General features: G+C 42.2%; 1 long non-coding RNA gene across 1 annotated transcript in view; it reads right to left on the reverse strand.

The window, feature by feature from the left end:
* LOC310657387 overlaps positions 1 to 19,842 on the reverse strand; it is a 38,084-nt gene extending 18,242 nt beyond the window's left edge. Inside the window, exon 1 of the long non-coding RNA XR_014501732.1 lies at positions 19,611 to 19,842. This is a non-coding gene — a long non-coding RNA (uncharacterized lncRNA). The remainder of the gene's footprint in view (positions 1 to 19,610) is intronic.
* Positions 19,843 to 20,595: the final 753 nt, after the last annotated feature.

Below are 20,595 nucleotides of genomic sequence, written 5' to 3' on the forward strand. Positions count from 1 at the left end.
TCACAGTGACAGCCTGAGCCTTTGATGGATATAATTCTAACAGCAAATGCAGACATCAAAAGAGTCAAGGTCTCACAAAGTAATAAGAAATGTTTAAGGCCAAGAGAACTTTGCAGAGCTGGAGAACAAAAGAAACAGCCCTGCTCACTTAACCAATATTTTAAAATGTAGAGTCAAATCTATGAATGCATTTTGAGTGTGTGTGTTCATAACAATTAGGAGCGCTTTTGCACCACCTAAATTTTAAGATCATGTCTCAACCTATAGTTTAAGAGAAGGGACACAAATTTATATCATCTGTAGAATGAGAACAAAAGGAAGTCACAGTTCATATGCTCAGAAATGCTTTTGTCTGTACTGCCATCACCCATTTGCAAAGAGTTATGAATGTGTTTGGATGATACCTTCATTATGTTTATCATCTACAGTGGTACCTTGGTTTACGAACTTAATCCATTCCGGAAGTCCATTCTTAAACCACGGTGTGCTTTCCCATAGCAGCGGGGGACTCAATTTACAAATGGAACACACTCAACAGAAAGTGAAACATGTTCTTATTCCAAGGCAAAGTTCACAAACCAAAACACCTACTTCCGGGTTTGTAGTGTTCTTAATCCAAGTTGTTCGTAAACTAGGCTATTCTTAATGCAAGGTACTGATTAAGAACATTGGAAGGTTCCTTATACCAAGTCTGACAACTTGTCCGTCTAGTTCACTATGGTCTATAAGGTAATTCAATGAAAATGTCAGCCTACAGACCCATTTTTTTCCTTTTCCCATAGGACACTGTGCTTTGGAGGAGGACATGGGGAGGCAAATCATTGTTATGGGATGTTACATTTCCATATTCTTTTTGAAAAACCAATAAAATACGTTTATAAAAAAGAAATAAAAAACCCACAGATCTATTTTTCATTTCCATATATTGTTAACATGTTTTACATCATTTTTAAATATAATTTCCCAAAGTCTGTCTGTCTGTCTTTCTTTCTTTCTTTCTTTCTTTCTTTCTTTCTTTCTTTTTCTTTCTCTTTCTTTCTTTCTTTCTTTCTTTCTTTCATTCATTGATTTACTAGTCACTTGTCACCCGAAGGCCTCCAGGTGACAACAAACAAAAATATACAATACATAATACCATAGGGGAAAAGGAGGGGGGAACATACCAACTGTATCAATAGTAGTGAACAACATTAACAATACAGTGGTACCTCGGGTTACATATGCTTCAGGTTACATACGCTTCAGGTTACAGACTCCACTAACCCAGAAATAGTACCTCGGGTTAAGAACTTTGCTTCAGGATGAGAACAGAAATTGGGCGGCGGCGGCACGGTACAGCGGGAGGCCCCATTAGCTAAAGTGATGCTTCAGGTTAAGAACAGTTTCAGGTTAAGAACGGACCTCCGGAACGAATTAAGTACTTAACCCGAGGTACCACTGTATTACTTATCCATTATTTAAAAAATAAACAAACTTCAACCTCCCCCAGTCCAAAAATCATTCACATCAAACCAGCAATCAAATCCACAATAATCTGCCAACAGTTTTTTACAGGTGGCATTTTACATGTGAGTAAAACAACCAGAAGCATGACATGCAAGATGACTCAGAATTTCTCTAATTATTTTCTAAAGTTTAGTTAAAGACCTTTCCAAGAAAATAGACAATAGGTTAATGTCCTTTTATTGTACTACTGATATTTTTGCTTTCTCATTTGTAGAATTAAGAAGAAATTGTACATTAGGAACAAAATGAGATTAGCTTAGGACAATATAATTTACATTGGTTGAGCGTGTTACAAAATGCATATTGCTGCAGATGGGATTTATTTTTTGATTCACACATTTAGGAAATAAGAATGTCTTAGTTACAGATAAATTCTTGAGGTTCCAAACATGTTGGTCACATCTCGTAAAACACAACAGAAAGAAAGCATTTAAACTAATTTTGGCAAACTCCTTGATTTTTTTTTTTCCTAGGGAAGATTAACCCATTTAAAACACAAATATTTCATTATTAATTGGAGTTTAAATCATATTAGCTAAAATAAAAAATAGCATATAAAAAAAGTTTACAAATGTTACATTGGTGACAAACTGTGCTACCAGAGAACAGTGGCTCTCCAAAATTTCACAGGGACCAGGGACCAAACTTGAGACCTTCTGCTAATACTAATACAAAACTGGTGTTCAGCCAAGTCCGTATTCTACCTGCGTCCATACTTTCAATGAACCTTCATTCAAAAAGTTTTCTCTCTGTGTGTGTTAAAGGTAAAGGGACCTCTGACCGTTAAGTCCAGTCACGGATGACTCTGGGTTGCAGCGCTCATCTCGCTCTATAGGCCAAGGGAGCTGGCATTTGTCCGCAGACAGCTTCGGGGTCATGTGGCCAGCATGACTAAGCGGCTTAACCTAAGCCACTTCTGGTGAACCAGAGCAGCACATGGAAACGCTATTTACCTTCCCGCTGGAGTGGTACCTATTTATCTACTTGCACTTTGACGTGCTTTTGAACTGCTAGGTGGGCCAGAGCTGGGACTGAACAATGGGAGCTCACCCCATCGCGGGGATTCGAACCACCGACCTTCCGATCAGCAAACCCTAATATAGCCAATTAGCTGCTACTACTACAAACCCTTCAGGGACACTGGTGGCGCTGTGGTCTAAACCACAGAGCCACCAGCATCCCTGAAGGGTTTGCAGTAGTAGCAGCTACCGGGTAATTGGCTATATTACATCTACTTACCTTTTATAATCATGCGGAACTTGAATGGGATACATTTTCTCAAGTGACTGTGTCGCAGAAATGCAATCCAGCCTGTGGAGTACTTTCCAGGAAAACTGAGAGGGCTCCTGAGATGTGTGTACAGAGCCCTCCCAAATTAAGGACACAGCTGGCACCTTTACATGCACTAAGAAAAGTGGATGATGTGCTGAATTTGCACTGCGTCTTGATATCCCCTTGGTAGAATGCCATGTAAATTATGCAGCTCCGTGACTGGAAGCTTTTCAAATGCAGAGAGCAGTCTAGAGTGAGCTCAGTGGCAGTGATAGATGGAAGCACTTTGAGATAGGAAAACGACACAAGGTGTAGCTCAGAGGTTTACCGACAATTAGCAGGTTCAAGTGATTATTGAAATGAGACTGACATTGGTAAATGATGTCTCTGTGCTGCCAGCTTTTCCTCTGCGTTGAACACAGTTATCCGTGCTGCAATCCCCTGCTGCTATTTTTGCAAGACAAGGTACATGACGTACCTTATTCATCACATTGCTGCTAATATTAACTCCCTTGCAAATTGTTATTGAGGTAGAAATGTGTGGGTACTATTATTATTATTCTAGATTTTCAACTGGAAATACTGGGTTAGAATCAAGTCTGTACTAGCAGATGTGTAAAATCTCCCCATTTGTTTTCAAAATACCTTTCTGAACACCAGGTACCAGAGATCTGTGTTGCGTGTCGAGGTCCCCAGGGCCACCCCAATAACTCACACATCACACAGAATTTTTTCTTTAAGATTTTTGGCATAATTTTGGCCACAACTTTATTGAAATACAAATTTGTGAGTGGTTGCTTAGGCATTGGTTGCGACTATCTGCCCCCACTGACATTCCGCACGATGCGAAAGTCAGAATAGGGGAATACACTTGGGGGTTACGCGGAGCAGGGAACCTGCCCTCACCCCAAATGCAACCAGGAGCTCATTGCTATGGCCCGAGCCCCCTTGACAGAGTGGACAAGCAATAGTTAGCCCCCAATTCCTTTAACGGAATCCCTTGCAGCAGCAGCATTAGAGGGGTAGGCACTCAACCTACCAAGGGCAGGCACTCAACCACTTCCCCTCAACCAACCAAACCATAAACCAATGCCTAACCACAACCTTACAAGTTGTGACGATTTGCTACGCAGTAGGCAAAAACCAAATGGCCCCAGCCAATCAGCCAGATGGACAAAATTCCTACCAGGCCCCTGCCCCAAGAGCAGACGACCCCATGACAGGCATAGCAAGGTCAAAGCGTGCAACCCTAATTCTAGGGAGGGGGGGACGGGCAATCCGATGCACGGTCGAAAAGAGGAAGCCCTAGCTTCGTGCAAGGAGTTTTAGCATTTATGGCTGTCAATCAACAAATGGCAACATTAACTTCTTCCCAACAACAAGGGAAGCCCCAATCGCATCAGTGGCCAATGAACAATTATCCCGCCCCCAACTTTGGAGTGTCCTGGCGGCCCCCACAGCAACACATGCTCTCCATGAAGGAGAACATGCTTTATGCAAAGTTTGTATCGATGGAGGCAATGTTCACTGTTCTCACGATTTTTGACATTGTAATTGTACATTGCGATGCAGTTGGTTTTCTAGTGCATTGCTTCCCATTTAAGTAAAGCACAGCCCTGATTTAGGCTGCAGTTGTATTCACATTTACATGGGAGTAAATCCTAATGTACTCAATAGGACTTGTGCTTGGAGAGATGTGCATAGGACTTACACTATTAATAGCTCATCATTTTCCGTCCAGTAGCACGGACTTGGAATTCTTATGCATTGGTCTTCATTCAGAAACCTTCACCAGATCATTATCAGGTATCGTTCCTTAGGCTCGAAAAAAAATGTCACAGCTATTTCAAATGGTTTATCATTTCTCACATCTACAACACCTGTTTGCAAACCTTTTGGTCGCTGTAGACTCTTGATGACAAATATGCAATCGCTGCTTAGGAAGTAGAGAATAATCTGTGGCATCCTGACACCAATCCCTGACTCAAAACCACATTTGACTGCTTAGCAAATCTAATGTGCATAAGATCTGGCAGTACAATAAAGAAGTCATCTGATTTATCTATCATGTGGGAAGCTCAGTTTTCAACACAAAAAGCATGATGATGTGGAGGCATTACCTCATACCATACGTGGGTGGCACTGTGGTCTAAACCACAGGGCCTAGGGCTTGCCAATCAGATGGTCGGTAGTTCAAATCCCCACGATGGGGTGAGCTCCCGTTGATCGGTCGTACCTTTACGTTTACAAACGCTTCAGTATTCATTCCCTCAACCTTCCTCCCCATGATGATTTTTTTCCTGAACTGTTATCCAGAGTCACTTCCAGGGAAAAGAAGAAGAAGATGCATTTTAGAATGGAAGCAAACATTTATATAAAAATATATTAAAATAACATTACTTTTACTATAACTTCTACATCAATGTTTAAATTGTGGCTAGTATTCAACGAAAGCTCAATTTGTTGAATCCTCTTCTAACGCTGTCTAAGATGGTCCTCATCATCGCAACTTGTGCTAGCAAATTCCACAGCTTCACTGTGCACTGAGTGAAGAATTACTTCTGGGCTTTTTCTAATAGTCAACTTTGGGGGATGATCTCAGGTTTATGAGAGATGGTGAAAGAACTGTCACTATTCACTTTATGCACACTATGATTTATTTTATACACCCTTACCAAGTGCCCTATTACTTAGCTTTTATTTTTCTTTTGCTATTTTAAAGAGAATGTTTATTATTTTTCCATTAATAACATTTCAAAGCTACGGCCATACTACTCTGAACACGCCCAATCTTGTCTGATCTTGGAAGCTAAGCAGGGTCAGGCCTGGTTAGTGCTTGGATGGGAGCTCCCCCCCCCCCCGTTGTTGTTTAGTCGTTTAGTCATGTCCGACTCTTCGTGACCCCATGGACCAGAGCACGCCAGGCACTCTTCCACTGCCTCCCACAGTCAAACTCACGTTAGTAGCTTCGAAAACACTGTCCAACCATCTTATCCTCTGTTGTCCTCTTCTCCTTGTGCCCTCCATCTTTCCCAGCATCAGGGTCTTTTCCAGGGAGTCTTCTATTCTCATGAGGTGGCCTAAGTACTGGAGCCTCAGCTTCAGGATCTGTCCTTCCAGTGAGCACTCAGGGCTGATTTCCTTAAGAATGGATAGGTTTGATCTTCTTGCAGTCCATGGGACTCTCAAGAGTCTCCTCCAGCACCATAATTCAAAAACATCAATTCTTCAGTGATCAGCCTTCTTTATGGTCCAGCTCTCACTTCCTTAATGAAAGGAAAACAAAGCCAGATGTAACCTTTGGGAAATCGCTCCAGCCCACTTGGGCTTAGCTTTTTATGAATTTTATTTATTAAATTTCTGGGGCATCCTTTATCTGTAGATCTCAGGGAAGGTCACAACACAAAAATACAGGATAATAGCACAAGATACATAATAAAAATAAGAGTGAAAAGCCAATAACATCCCCCTCCCCACAGAATCTCAGAAAATGAGGGCATGGGAAGGATATTGCATTTCTGGCATGTAAATATGAAAAGTTGACCAAGATTCAATGAGTGGCTTTCATAATATTCTGTGGGAACCTTTTTTTCATTCTGCATGTCAAGACTTAGGGTGGCATTCAGTGAAAGTTTACTTGGAACAGAACCATCAAAATGAATGGACCTAACTTAATTTCAATGATCTAGTAAAACTTAGCTGAATACCACCTTCTGTGTCTCACACAATGCATCTTCCTCAGATTATAAAATGGCAGATACGTTTATATGGAGCTATGGGTAAAGGCAGCAGCTGTATTGTACGCTGAAAGAAAATTATATGAAAATGCTGTACTGGTGGTATTTGACTCCTAGTAAGCTAACAAACGGGATGCGGGTGGCGCTGTGGGTAAAACCTCAGTGCCTAGGACTTGCCGATCGTATGGTCGGCAGTTCGAATCCCCGCGGCGGGGTGAGCTCCTGTCCTTCAGTCCCAGCTCCTGCCCACCTAGCAGTTCGAAAGCACTCTTAAGTGCAAGTAGATAAAGAGGTACCACTTTATAGTGGGAAGGTAAACGGCGTTTCCGTGTGCTGCGCTGGTGCTGGCTCGCCAGCTGCAGCTTCGTCACGCTGGCCACGTGACCCGGAAGTGTCTGCGGACGGTGCTGGCTCACGGCCTCTAGAGCGAGATGAGCACGCAACCCTAGAGTCGGACACGACTGGCCCGTACAGGCAGGGGTACCTTTACCTTTACCTTTAAGCTAGCAAAAATGTATAAGAAAGAATGGGATTTTTTTTTTTTTTAGTTTACTTGAGAGACCACTGCAAGCAGATGAAAACATTAGGATTGCAATTAACATTAACATTAGCAGAGTGGCTGGGGAAGCCCAGCCAGATGGGTGGGGTATAAATAAATTATTATTATTATTATTATTATTATTATTATTATTATTATTATTATTACTTGTAATGTAGAAGATATTGTGGATAAAATGGAGAGACATACAATTTGGATGCTGAAAAAATGTGCAGTTGAAAAGGTTTATAATAGGACCCATGGAGGGGAAGATGGGAAGTCTAGAGATTCGGAGAAATCTCCAAATATGGATATGTATTTTGTATTGTTATAACTATATGCTTGTAAAATCAAATAACAATTATCTCATCAAAAAAGGCAACAGCTCTAGAACAAGCCCTATGAGCGGAAGCAGCAACAGTGTTTGTGTCTGTGACATTTTGAGTGCTCACCAAAGTGGTTTGTATCCTATTCAGATACTTGGATGAATTAGAACAGGGGTCAGCAAACTTTTTCAGCAGGGGGCCAGTCCACGGTCCCTCAGACCTTGAGGGGGGCTGGATTAGATTTTGGGGAAGGAAAAAAAAAGAACGATTTCCTATGCCCCACAAATAACCCAGAGATGCATTTTAAATAAAAAGACACATTCTACTCTTGTAAAAACATGCTGATTTCCAGACCATCCACAGGCCGGATTTAGAAGGCAATTGGGCCGGATCCGGCCCCCGGGCCTTAGTTTGCCTACCCATGGATTAGAACATAGCAAAGTACACCAGACTGTAGTGGTTAAGCTTTGAGGAGAAGAAATTATTCATTCCCACACAGCATTTCCCTTGGCAAGTTTTTGAAGTTTAAATATTCAGTTAAGAACAATGGGCCTCTGCATGTTCAGGCTTCCTGATCTCTTGCTTATAGCTAGACACTCTTTGTGTAGAATGAATGCTAAAGGCATCCTAGATTATTGAATTTCACTTTTTCTCAATAATTCAGTTTTAACTGTAAAATATTTATAAGCACAATGTCTCTTTCACGGGGCCAATACGCTTTCAGTTAAAATGGCAGTAATGACTCTTAAGTCCTCAGCAGTTTCATAACACAGTTTAAGCAACACGCACACAGGGTTATGTTCATAAGCCTCTGTGGAGGCTTTCTATTCTATTTACAGTTCTTAATTGTTTGTACACATGCATGTCATTTATAGGATGTAAATAATTCAGATGGCAAAGCAAGTAAATTTCCATGTTTGCATTTAAGAAGCAGTTGGGTGAAAACAACAAATTACATGATCGTTTTAAGAAAGAACCTCAACGAAGCTGATCTTGACATTTAAGTAATTGCATGTGTGATAGCAAGTTCCAGTGTAGATCACAGAAGAATAATGCACCCTTTGAGCACAGACAATAAAGAGGGATTTTTGTATTCGCTACTGGAGCTGTATTGCAATATTTGACTCCAAATAAAACAGTACTCCATAGATTGTCTGTGCATTTTTTTGCAGAGTTTATGTGCTACTAACTGCCTATCAATATGGTGTGAATGGGTAAGAGAGACAGACAGAAAGACCCTTGCCAAATTAAGACTCTGCTGTTACTCAGGACTCAAGCCTTTGTGGGTTCTGAATCTGGAGACTGATATAGAGGGATTCAGTTTTCCAACTACCTAGGCTTTTTCTGTGACCGTATTCACTGATGCAGAGTACCAACATTTCTTGTTTTGCTGCCCACGGCAGTCATTTTGTGCTGGGCTGGGTTTTCGCAGCACCTGTGTGTATCCTTCAAGTGTCCTGATTTTCCCAGGATGGTCCCGGAATTACAGAAGCCACTCCGGTTTCCGATTTGATCCTGGAATGTCCTGTTTCCTCTCCCCAGCACCACCACCGCTGAGCTCAGGGAGAGGGATGAGCCAGCGCTTGTGGTGGGTGCTTGTGCTTGCAGTAGTGGTACCTGAGCATGAAGCCTGCTAAGCCGCATTTCTGTATATCTAAGGTATGCAAGTAGGGACACGGGTGTCACTGTGGGTTAAACCACAGAGCCTAAGACTTGCTGATCAGAAGGTCGGTGGTTTGAATCCCTGTGACGGAGTGAGCTCCTGTTGCTTGATCCCTGCTCCTGCCAATCTAGCAGTTCAAAAGAACGTCAAAGTGCAAGTAGATAAATAGGTACCACTCTGGCAGGAAGGTAAATGGCACTTCCATGTGCTGCTCTGGTTCGCCAGAAGTGGCTTAGTCATGCTGGCCACATGGCCTGGAAGCTGTATGCCAGCTCCCTCGGCCAATAAAGCGAGATGAGCGCCGCAACCCCAGAGTTGGTCACGACTGGACCTAATGGTCAGGGGTCCCTTTACCTTTAAGGTATGCAAGTACAGCGGTACCTTGGTTCTCAAACTTAATCCGTTCCGGGAGTCTGTTCGACTCCCGAAACTGTTTGGAAACCAAGGCCTGGCTTCCGATTGGCTGCAGGAGCTTCCTGCACTCAAGCGGAAGCTGCGTCAGATGTTTGGCTTCCGAGAAACATTCGCAGACCGGGTTTGCAGCATTCGGGAACCAATTTGTTTGGCAACTAAGCCGTTCCAGAACCAAGGTTTGACTGTATCATGACCATCACCATCTTTATTACGGTCACAGACCAGCATACGGTAAGTTAAAATAGAAACACACAGTGATTTAGGAAGTAACACAGATAAAACATGTTAAAAGAGTAACTCAAGGTGGGGAGAGTGTGAGGAAGACTTAAAATCAGCATTTGCAAAAGTAACTATAGAAGGGAGGGTACGAGCCTTCAGTTTGGGTCTGGTAAGTGCCCCAAACCATTCTGTTTGTCTGTGTGTCGTGTTTCCCTTGGGAGGAGCGTCGCTTGGCGATGGCTGATCGGGTTCCAGCCGGGGTAGTGGATGGTGAATTTCGAAATCAACCAAGGGGCTACTGGAGTGTCCTGTCTTTGACTTATCTAGATTGGGCTGGCGTTCTTTATGTAGCTGGCCTTTTTGCTCTAAGGTTTTCCTCTCCAAGGGAGTGTTACGACTGGGTGCATCACACATATCCATCCTTAATGGCTCTGCTGAATGAACCATGGGCCTATGGCAAATGCCCTCCGACAAAGAGGGCATTGATTGCTCAGGGTCAGTCCGGCAATACAACAAATTTGGTAGTAGTTGTTTTCATTCTGTGTCTTTAAAAGCTTGCCTCAACTCAATATTATAGTCCTGTAAGAGGGCCCTATATTTCAGGAGCTTTTTAGGAGTAGCCGAGTCAGAAAAGGGTGTCAACACGAGTCTGGTGTGCTGGAATTTCGTGCAAAGGAGGTTTATCACAATCAGATTGCCGCACTGGATATTTAGTAAAAGCGGTGGATGCCAGTAAGATGTCTATGCAGGCCATAATGCATTTTTTCATAACAAGAGGTAATTCACATATCCCTTCTGCCCTTAAAGTCTTCAACGCCAAACCATTATTTGGTGAATTGAAGCACCGGAAATATGGCTGCTGAGTAAGTTACCTCTGAGTTTGCATCTTAAAGGAGCAAGGAGGTAAAGATTTACTCTGTCCATCCAGGCAATTTGTGTAGTATTGGCAGGATGAACCTAACTCGTATGTCTGTATAATATTGGCAGTGGAAGAAGAGAGTTTGGATTTGGATTTGATATCCCGCTTTATCACTACCCGAAGGAGTCTCAAAGCGGCTAACATTCTCCTTTCTCTTCCTCCCCCACAACAAACACTCTGTGAGGTGAGTGGGGCTGAGAGACTTCAGAGAAGTGTGACTAGCCCAAGGTCACCCAGCAGCTGCATGTGGAGGAGCGGGGAAGCGAACCCGGTTCCCCAGATTACGAGTCCACCACTCTTAACCACTACACCACACTGATCAGGAGTTTCTAGTTGCCCTGAGCCATGTATGAAGAAACTGCTACTTTATTTTTGAGTGATCCTGTTTTCTTTCCAGTATGTTCACTATGAAGATGAAACCTCTTCCCAACATTCTGCCCCTCTCTCAGTGGTTCCCTGTTAGTTTTGTAGCCTTAGTATGGATGTGACGATGAGAAACATCTCATTCTTCCCCACTTTAATATTATTTTTCTTTCATTCTATTTATCTCTTGTCCAACAACAATAGTTCTCCACAGACATACAACATTGTGTCAGATTTGATGGCCTTCTAGTTTCTTATAAAACGAATATGAAATTGTGCACTGTTGAGATATATCACCTAAGCTATTTCTGCACTTGCAGGAATGAACTATTTACCATATTCCATTTGCTCCTATGCAAACCTCTATTTCCTTATGATAGATGGAAATCCCAATGGGGGCAAATCATCCCAAGTGGCAGTACAAGCTACAAGCTTCCTCTAGGCTGGTGAGGATTGGAAGAGGAGAAGAGATCATATAATCACACCTATCTTCTTGCTCCAAATAAGGAACTTAAAAATAAATTGACTGAGTGCCAGTAAAAGAAGAAGAAAAAGTTAACGCATTTATTGCAAGCGAGATGAGCGCCGCAACCCCAGAGTCAGCCATGACTGGACCTAATGGTCAGGGGTCCCTTTACCTTTACCTTTATTGAAACCTGGTCTTTGCAGATATTTTGCTTAATAAGGAAGGTGTAAAAACATTCAGCACTAAGACCAAGAAATCAATAAAGGAATTACAAAAGAAAGATTTTGTATAAACATTTGAGTAAAGTGAAGAGAGTTTTGATTCGCATTTAAAGGCAAGCCTACATAATTTGTACTATCCTAAAACAATTTGTACTTTCCAAAACAATACTCAAATAAAAACAGACCTATCCTTTAAAATCTGTAGTGATCTGAACTTTGCCATACACTTGCAAATACCAATGTGCAGCCAGTTAGCCAGTTCTCCAGGTGGGTAATGTGTTCAAATATGTAGAGATAAATATAACGTGTGCATGAAAACACATGCATTCTTGAAAATAATATAAAAAGTGCATTACCTTAAAATATTTTTGCCCCCCACCCCCCAAAAAATGTGTTTATTTGTTACATGGAAGATGGAGCAAGCTTGTTTTCTCCTGCTCTGGAAGCTATGACCCAAACCAATGGATTCAAGGTATGAGAACGGAGATTCTGACTAAACCTCAGTAAGAATTTTCTGATTGTAAGAGCTGTTAGACGGAGTCCTTCAAGAGGTGGAGGACTCTACGTTACTGGAGATTTTAAGCAGAGGTTGAATGGCCACCTGTTATGATTTAGTTGAAACACCCCAAAAGTTGTTGAGCTTTGTTTAGTAAAATCCCCATTGCTGGTTTTCCAGAATATTTCCCCACTTTCCAAAAAAATAATCCAGGATGCCATTTTTGGAGGTGAATTCCAGGACATGTCCTGGAAAATCAGGACGTTTGATAGCCCTAGACTAGATGTCCCTCAGGTTCCTTTCCTATTATACAAGTATATGACTCTATGATTGCCCACAAACAAATCTGGAAAATGGTTAATTAAAACTGGACATGGTCTAACCAGCTTTCTGCAAGCAAATCAGGATAAATCAATACGATAATCCAAAGAAGCCCCATATCTAGTCAGAAACACCCCAAAGGCTACACAGCACAGATGATATGGCAACACTCTTCTTGGTGTTTGAGCAAGTGGTTGTCTAACAGTGCCAGATACTCTTGGATGGACCTGATTTTCCAGATCTGTTAGGCTTGGTTTTGGCACGGAAACTCTTGCTTCCAGGAGAGAAAGTGCAACCCTGTTGATTTTCTCCTGTTTAATCCTCACTGACCTGGCCCTTATAAACATGTCTGGAAATGTGAAACAGCTACTGCCACGTCTTAATTTACAATGGCGGGAGCAGAAGCATTACCTCCAAGTCTACCACTCCATTGCCTTCCCACAAGACAATAAATGTACCACTTCCTGAAAAACATCCTACCTTTTCATGATGTAAGGCTCTGTGTTCTCCCTCTGATGTTACAATGTGTCAAGAGTTAATGTGAATTATAACACAAATTCACTGCACATCGAGGGGAAAGGTAGCTTCCCTTTGGTTCGACATGACAGATTTGCAGGCTTCATTAAAGAAAATAAAGTTTCTAGACCTGTTTTCAGAGGAAGCTCTGGTTCTATAAATCAGTGTATTCCTGCATTGTGTGTTTTGCTCCCAGATGGACAGGAATAACAATGCCAGCAGAATTGTATGAACTGCCTTTATTCATCTTAATGGCATATTCACTTCAAAGCCAAGTGCAAGCTACTTAAATGCTAACGCAGTAAGTTTGCCTCCCACAAATTTCCCACCTCCAGATACAAAAATAAATAGGATGTATGCTGAGTGCAACTAGCTTCTAACAAGAGCAAGTCTTCATTGCACTGAAGTGTAACTTCAAAATGTAAATAAAAGGAATACGATAGTTGAAACTGAGAGACTAACATTGGGGTACCAGCTGCTTTTTTTATTTGTGTGTCTCCCAAACTTTAAATAACCAATTTCCATCCCCCCCACCCACTGGAATCATGCATCAGGAGTACAAACAAAATGAAAGAAAATAGAAGTAAAAAAAGATCCATGGGCAATACAGAGATAAACACTTGCACTAGTACAAGGACTGAAGCTGAGGCTCCAATACTTTGGCCCCCTCATGAGAAGAGAAGACTCCCTGGAAAAGACCCTGATGTTGGGAAAGATGGAGGGCACAAGGAGAAGGGGACGACGGAGGACGAGATGGTTGGACAGTGGGCAGTGTTCTCGAAGCTACCAGCATGAGTCTGACCAAACTGCAGGAGGCAGTGGAAGACAGGAGTGCCTGGTGTGCTCTGGTCCATGGGGTCACGAAGAGTCGGACACGACCAAATGACTAAACAACAACAAGTACAAGGATTAATGCTAACACAATGGGATTTTCCCACACCCTGTGCACGAGCCCCACGCCATCCCAAAATCTGGTCTGGATGGATGGGCAGAACCACGGAACAGGTTTAGGGGCAACCGTGGGTAGGAAATGAGGGGGAAATACCCTGTTGCACAAGGAAAAACCCTTGTACTAATGGATCGTTCCCCTCACTATATAAAACTCCATATATAGGCAACTCCCCATTTACACAGGGATTACGTTCTGAGGTACTGCATGTTTACACAAAATGGCTTGGGTTTGTCATCACTTGATGATTTGATTGTCATAATCAAGATGACGATGTGGTGTGTTTAGGTGCCATCTCTTAAAAAAGGCTTAAAAAACTGTCATTGAATTCTACTCAATATTGATCCACAGCAGATTCCAAAGTATAGTTAGCAGAGTAAAAACTTAAACACATTGCAGGATTCCTCCAAAACAGACCAGAGGAAATTAATATTTCATCCAGCAGAGCTTTACTGCTACTGAAGGCAAATGAGCATAATGGTCATACATCCAATACATTCAGGATTGTCACTGTCCATAAGAAATCCAGTTGCAGCACACTTAATTTAAACTTACAATAACCTATAAGTCTAAGCCTTAATGACAAGCATACGATGTACAGAACCCTACACTAGAAGGAAAAGAGATAGAAAGTGAAAGCGAAACCCAGGCTCCTTCTGGCCTTACTTTTACAGTCAGCGTGACCTTGACAGAAAGAGATAACAGAACCAGTTTAAGCCACTTGTACTCAGCTTCTCTGAAGGAATAACCCAAACATCAAGAACCTTCTGCTTGTTTCTTCCACAAAGAGAAGCTTCCAGAACCCTCTTGAATTAATTAGAATAGGAAAGATCTCTACACATCAGATCAATACTTTCTGTACTAAAAATGTAAGCTGAGGAAAAACTCCTCAAAAAACTCCTAAGAAAAGATCTCAAAAACCTTTTGCCGAAACTCCTCCAAATTTTTTTTGCCAAACTCCACCACAATCTCTCCCTTCAAATCTCCTTTCTCAAACTCTATGTGCCTCAGCGGTCAGTGCAAAGGCTCCTGGCATTGCTAGGTGTTGTTTACACACTTTTTAAAAAAACCTTCCCATGCTCTTTTAGGGCCATTTTTGTCATTTTTGAAGTCATTTCCAGGTCCAAAGAGATGCCTGTGTGTGCAGTCGTGCATGCCTTGAATGTGTGTAAATGTGGAGTTGCCTTCATCTACTTTTCCACTGCCCTAGACATTAGTGCAGGCTGCCTCAGAGAATGCCAATTTATATTGGCCCTTTCTCTTAGGCTCTGGGCCCGTAGCATCATTTCCATGGGATGTTTTTGAGGTAATGAAAAACAGGGAAACATACTGGACTGAGGTTTTGGTACGATCTGAGCATGCTCGACAACTGGGGTGAAATACAATACAGAGGTTAAACTTAATCCTGCAATAAAAATCTAACAGACCACATGGAATTTCCTTTGTTTATAGACTGCTAGTATGCGTGCTCTCACTGTTTGCAATTCGGACCAATTACAGGGAGACAGCATGTGCATATCAGTGAGCTTTGTAAAAGAGAGAGAAACAAAAAGATCTGATTGGGTAACTGAATTTGTAATGAATATCAAAACTGTTGGATCTTTTGTTTATGGTCCAGTCTTTGCAGAGCAATCCCACTGGCTCAAAACTTCTGTGCAGAAATAAACTTGGAACCCTTTTTCACATCATGTGATGATGCCTGGTCTACTCGTGAGAAAGGGAGCAGGTTTTCCTGCAACATTTTGTCGCAAGTTAGAAGTGAATGCTACTGGGCTGCAGAGGGCAACATACTCTCCATTTGAAGCAGCAGCAAAGTCCCCTACATGGAGCTCTGAGAATCACAAAAGTCACCAATGATGCCTTCTGCCATTGCCTGGGAATGAATGGTCTCATGAAAGTGGAGGGAGATGTCATTGTTGCCCAGCCAGCCTTAGTCTGATACTCTAGCAAGTCCACTTGCAAATCCATCCATTGTGCGCCAAGCTCTTAGCACCACCACTCACCAAAGAAACAGCTAGAAGGGCTTTATGAAGATGACACAAAAAAGTATGGCCTATCCTATCCTGCAATACAACCTTTGTCAACCTGGTGCCCTCCATACATCTTGGACTACAACTCCCATCATCCCCAGTCAACATAGCCATGCTTACTGGGATTGACAGGAATTGTACTTTGGGAAGGTACCAGGTTGGCAAAGGCAACTATACTATATCAACACATGCAAGTCTACAGCAGTCACACAGTTTATAAAAAAAATTGAGACTGCCGTCGATCAGCCCAGTTATTTTTTTCCAATATTGCAAAGGCAATATGAAATTAATGTTGCTGGATGCAGAAATAAGAATAATTACTTTTAATCAGGCTACGCTGTTTGACATTTCAAGTTAGTATGTCAAGTCACTTGAAATGGCTTCCAAAATTGATCACACTATTAGTAGGTAGATTAATTTCTGCAAGACCAGGGTAAGTCTGATACCGAAGTCTGTTGTTTAGTTTTACAGACATAAAGACTCTTCATCTTATATATTCCATAGATCCACAGAGGGCAACTGGCAACCCAGTCAGCCAAATTCAGCCCCAAGGCCTAATATTTTGCCCCGGTGACTATTCAATAAACTTCCTGCTTTTATCGTCTGCCTTAAACAGGATAGATTGTATGTATGGGGGGAGGGTGTCAAGTACTTGAGATGCCGCAATGCACAGGTTGTGGGGGTGGGCGATTCATGAATTGTGTATGTCTGGCCTACAGTGATATGGCTAGATCAAGTGGATAGCTCAACGTCTTCGATTTGCACCTGCTCGACCTCTCTGGATGTTTACACAAAAATAGCTGAAGGAAAGAAAAGGAACATTGAAAGCTGAAAATGTGAGAACCCTGAGCCTGCACTATCAAGCATTGGGTGGATATGCAAGCTATTTGTGCAGTTTGTACTCAAAACCCATCTATTAATGGGAGGGATGTATGAGAGATCCAATTCCAAAATGTTATTACTACTACATACTCTGAGACATTTCTCCAATGAAATTAAGGACATCTTATCATAACTTCCAACATTTCTCCAATGTAAATAGGGACATCCTACCATACCCTCCAACATTTCTCCAATGAAAATAGGAACGTCCTAAGGAAAAGCAGGACATTCTGGGATCAACGACGGCTTCTCTAACTCAGAACAGCCCTGGAAAATAGGGGCACTTGGAAGGTCTGCTACTATTGTATAGAAGCATGGATATCGGTACTCATGTTCTTTGTTGCAGGCTGTCTCCTGCTTCCTTGCAGCTACTGAGTGCAGGACACACACTCTTGCTACCCTGAAAAGATCAACTGTCTTAGCCCAGTGTGGCTAGATGTTCTTCAGCCATGCAGGACTGCAGCTTGGCTTGGGCCAATGTAATGGAAACTTTCCTAGCACTGCATCAGCTCTGTGAGATTCCATCTCAGGCTTGGTCACTTGATTCATCCTTGTGCTCTGTATGAGAGGGCAGAGCTACTCATCATGGCCTGAGGGACAATACAGGCATGGGGCTCAAAAGGGAAGCAACACCTGCCTTTTTGTTGATCCGTTGACCAACTTCTTCTCTCCAGCGGCAAGCAAAAGCCCAAAGATCTGAGACAGACAGACAGATAGAAACAAAGAATATACTGCTCACTGTCAAAATAGTCATCTAAGCAGTTTGCAAGTAAAAAAAAATCCAGGGTGCTGGTTTTTTCAGTCAGAACTCACTAGAACTCAGTTTTGGCACCTCTTAGGTGGACACCATTGTCATTCTAAGAGAATTAGGAGACATTCATGGTGAGTTCCAGCACCTCTTTTTCTAGAAAAATAGCACTGATAAAAACAACTGTGCGAACATCAAAATGCAAATATCCATAATTAAAATGTGCACTAAAACAATCCAATTAATACATTAAAAAATAAACAAGAAGACTCAAGTTGAGAGGTAGAGGAAATGCCTATGGAAATAGGTGCATCTTCAAAACCAGCTGGAATGGGAACACAGATGGGTCGTGCCTTTTTTTCCCCAGCAGGGAATACGTTTCATAATACAGTGGTACCTCAGGTTAAGTACTTAATTTGTTCTGGAGGTCCATACCTAACCTAAAACTGTTATTAACCTGAAGCACCACTTTAGCTAATGGGGCCTCCTGCTGCTGCTGTGCTGCTGGAGCACAATTTCTGTTCTCATCCTGAAGCAAAGTTCTTAGCCTGAAGCATTATTTCTGGGTTAGCGGAGTCTGTAACCTGAAGTGTATGTAACCTGAAGTGTATGTAACCCGAGGTACCACTGTACTGGTTACATCTGTGCCAAAGCCTGCTTCCATATCATCACAAGTGGATAATCACTTGGTGGTAGCAAGATTAACTGGACTCCATTTGTGGCTCTTAATGCCCTTACCAGGCAATGGAGAGTGAAATCTAAAGCAGAAACTGCACTGCTAAATAGTGAGTCAATGGTCAGTGCTCCCTGCATTCTCTTTACCACAGAGGGTCCCAGAAAGCCATGTCCTTGGCCCAGAGATGGAAAGAAGATAAAGACCCTACCAGAGAAGAATGACAGATCAAGTTGGTGGATTATGCCAAAATAGCTAAAATGACCGGAAGAATCAGAAATCAGGAATACCAAAATTTTAATAAGGAATGGGGACAATTGATAACTTATCTTAAAAACCATTGCAAACAGTTAAACTTGTTAGTAGGATTGGAATAACACTTCTAGTTTTGTGGTGAATTATGGACATAATGGAGATGCAAAAGATTTGGATTATCATAAAAGATGCAGGAGGAAATGATTAGCAATAGGACCCACAAAGGGGAGGAGGAAAGTCCAGGAGATTCTCTGGAATATTGTTTCTATGTTGTATGTTGGATATGTGACCTATGGTAACTCACCAGCTTGTTAAAGCCATTGTTGCACATGTTCCCCTGAAGTTGTAGCATTTGTTCTTTCCATTTACAACAGAACATTTCATTCAAATGGTGTTTCGTTTCCTTACTGAAGTGGCATGAGAGCTAACCACCGTAATTTAAAACTATTATTAGAAAGCTTAAGTTCCCAGTTAATAAAAGCCTTTATATAAAGTTAATAATGGGTTTCAGACCTATAAACCTTAGAGGGTAACATTAAAATTAGCTGGCAAGGGAAACTTGGTAGATGGAAGTGTAAATACTGGCTGTGAACAAAGGTGCTAATTCTTCTACCTACTCTATTGTTCCCCACCATTTTCTTCCCATACCACTGACATTATCTTGGTATCGGCACTGAGCAAGCAGAATAGAGAGTAGCTTTATTCATGGCCATATGTAGCTAGGGGCAGGAGAGACATTCAGATCAGTTCAGATTTAAATGCAAACCTTCTTCCCAAGACGATACATAAACTGAAATGAGCCTTCAGAGAATTTGCACTCCTCTGAATTTTGTGATGCAGGTCTCCAATGGAAAAATGTGGGAAGGGTTGCATGAGAATACATGTATACATGAAAGCAACACACACAAATGTATTATATTGGGGGAGGGAGTGCATTGCAAAAATGTGCATATTAGGCAAAATGTTAGGCTTAAAAGCTAATGCACAGTCATGAAAATTTTTGCAAACTGATGCAGAAATGCAGTGAATGGCATTTAAGATTGGAAAAATGAGAAACTGAAAGGAACAGCTCTATCCATCCCTTTCTACAGCCTACCTCTCACACCTTTGCACTGGCTGAATCTCCACAGATATTACTGTACCACCTTTGATGGGGCCCAAGGTCTTAGGTCACTTCAACAGCACACGTGGCAAGTTAATAATTAAATTAGAGGCTGAGCTGAAGATGGGGAGAACTGCTTCAATTCTCTAGTCAGGGAGAAATCACTAACTGGTTAAACTAGTGATGACAACCCATCTATTGCAGAAGTGGAGGACCTGTTAGGATGGCCACTCCCTGCAGACTGATGGATCCATGCTGGTTTCCTTGGTGATAGGGTGGCTCAGACAGATGACATAACTGTTGCCAAGCACCATCTCATAATTGCTGTCAAGTGGTAGAGCTCAACTGACCAAACCAGGTGAGGGTAGACGATAATAAACAACAACAACAACAACAACAACAACAACAACAACAATTTATTTGTACCCCACCCATCTGTCTGGGTTTCCCCAGCCACTCTGGGCGGCTTCCAACAAAGATTAAAAATACATTAAAATGTCACACATTAAAAGCTTCCCTGAACAGGCCTTCAGTTGTCTTCTAAATGTCAGGTAGTTGTTTATCTCTTTGACATCTGATGGGAGGGCATTCCACAGGGTGGGTGCCACTACCGAGGAGGCCCTCCGCCTGGTTCCCTGTAGCTTTGCTTCTCGCAGTGAGGGAACCACCAGAAGGCCCTCAGAGCTGGCCCTCAGCATCTGGGCAGAACGATGGGGGTGGAGACGCTCCTTCAGGTATACTGGGCTGAGGCTGTTTAGGGTTTTAAAGGTCAGCACCAACACTTTGAATTGTGCTCAGAAACATACTGGGAACCAATGTAGGTCTTTCAAGACCGGTGTTATGTGGTCTCGGCAGCCACCCCCAGTCACCAGTCTAGCTGCCGCATTCTGAATCAGTTGTAGTTTCCAGGTCACCTTCAAAGGTAGCCCCACGTGGAGCGCATTGCAGCAGTCCAGGCAGGAAATAACTAGAGCATGCA

This window comes from Podarcis tiliguerta (genome assembly GCF_965153285.1).
Source record: "Podarcis tiliguerta genome assembly, chromosome: 9".
NCBI classification, from domain to species: domain Eukaryota; kingdom Metazoa; phylum Chordata; class Lepidosauria; order Squamata; family Lacertidae; genus Podarcis; species Podarcis tiliguerta.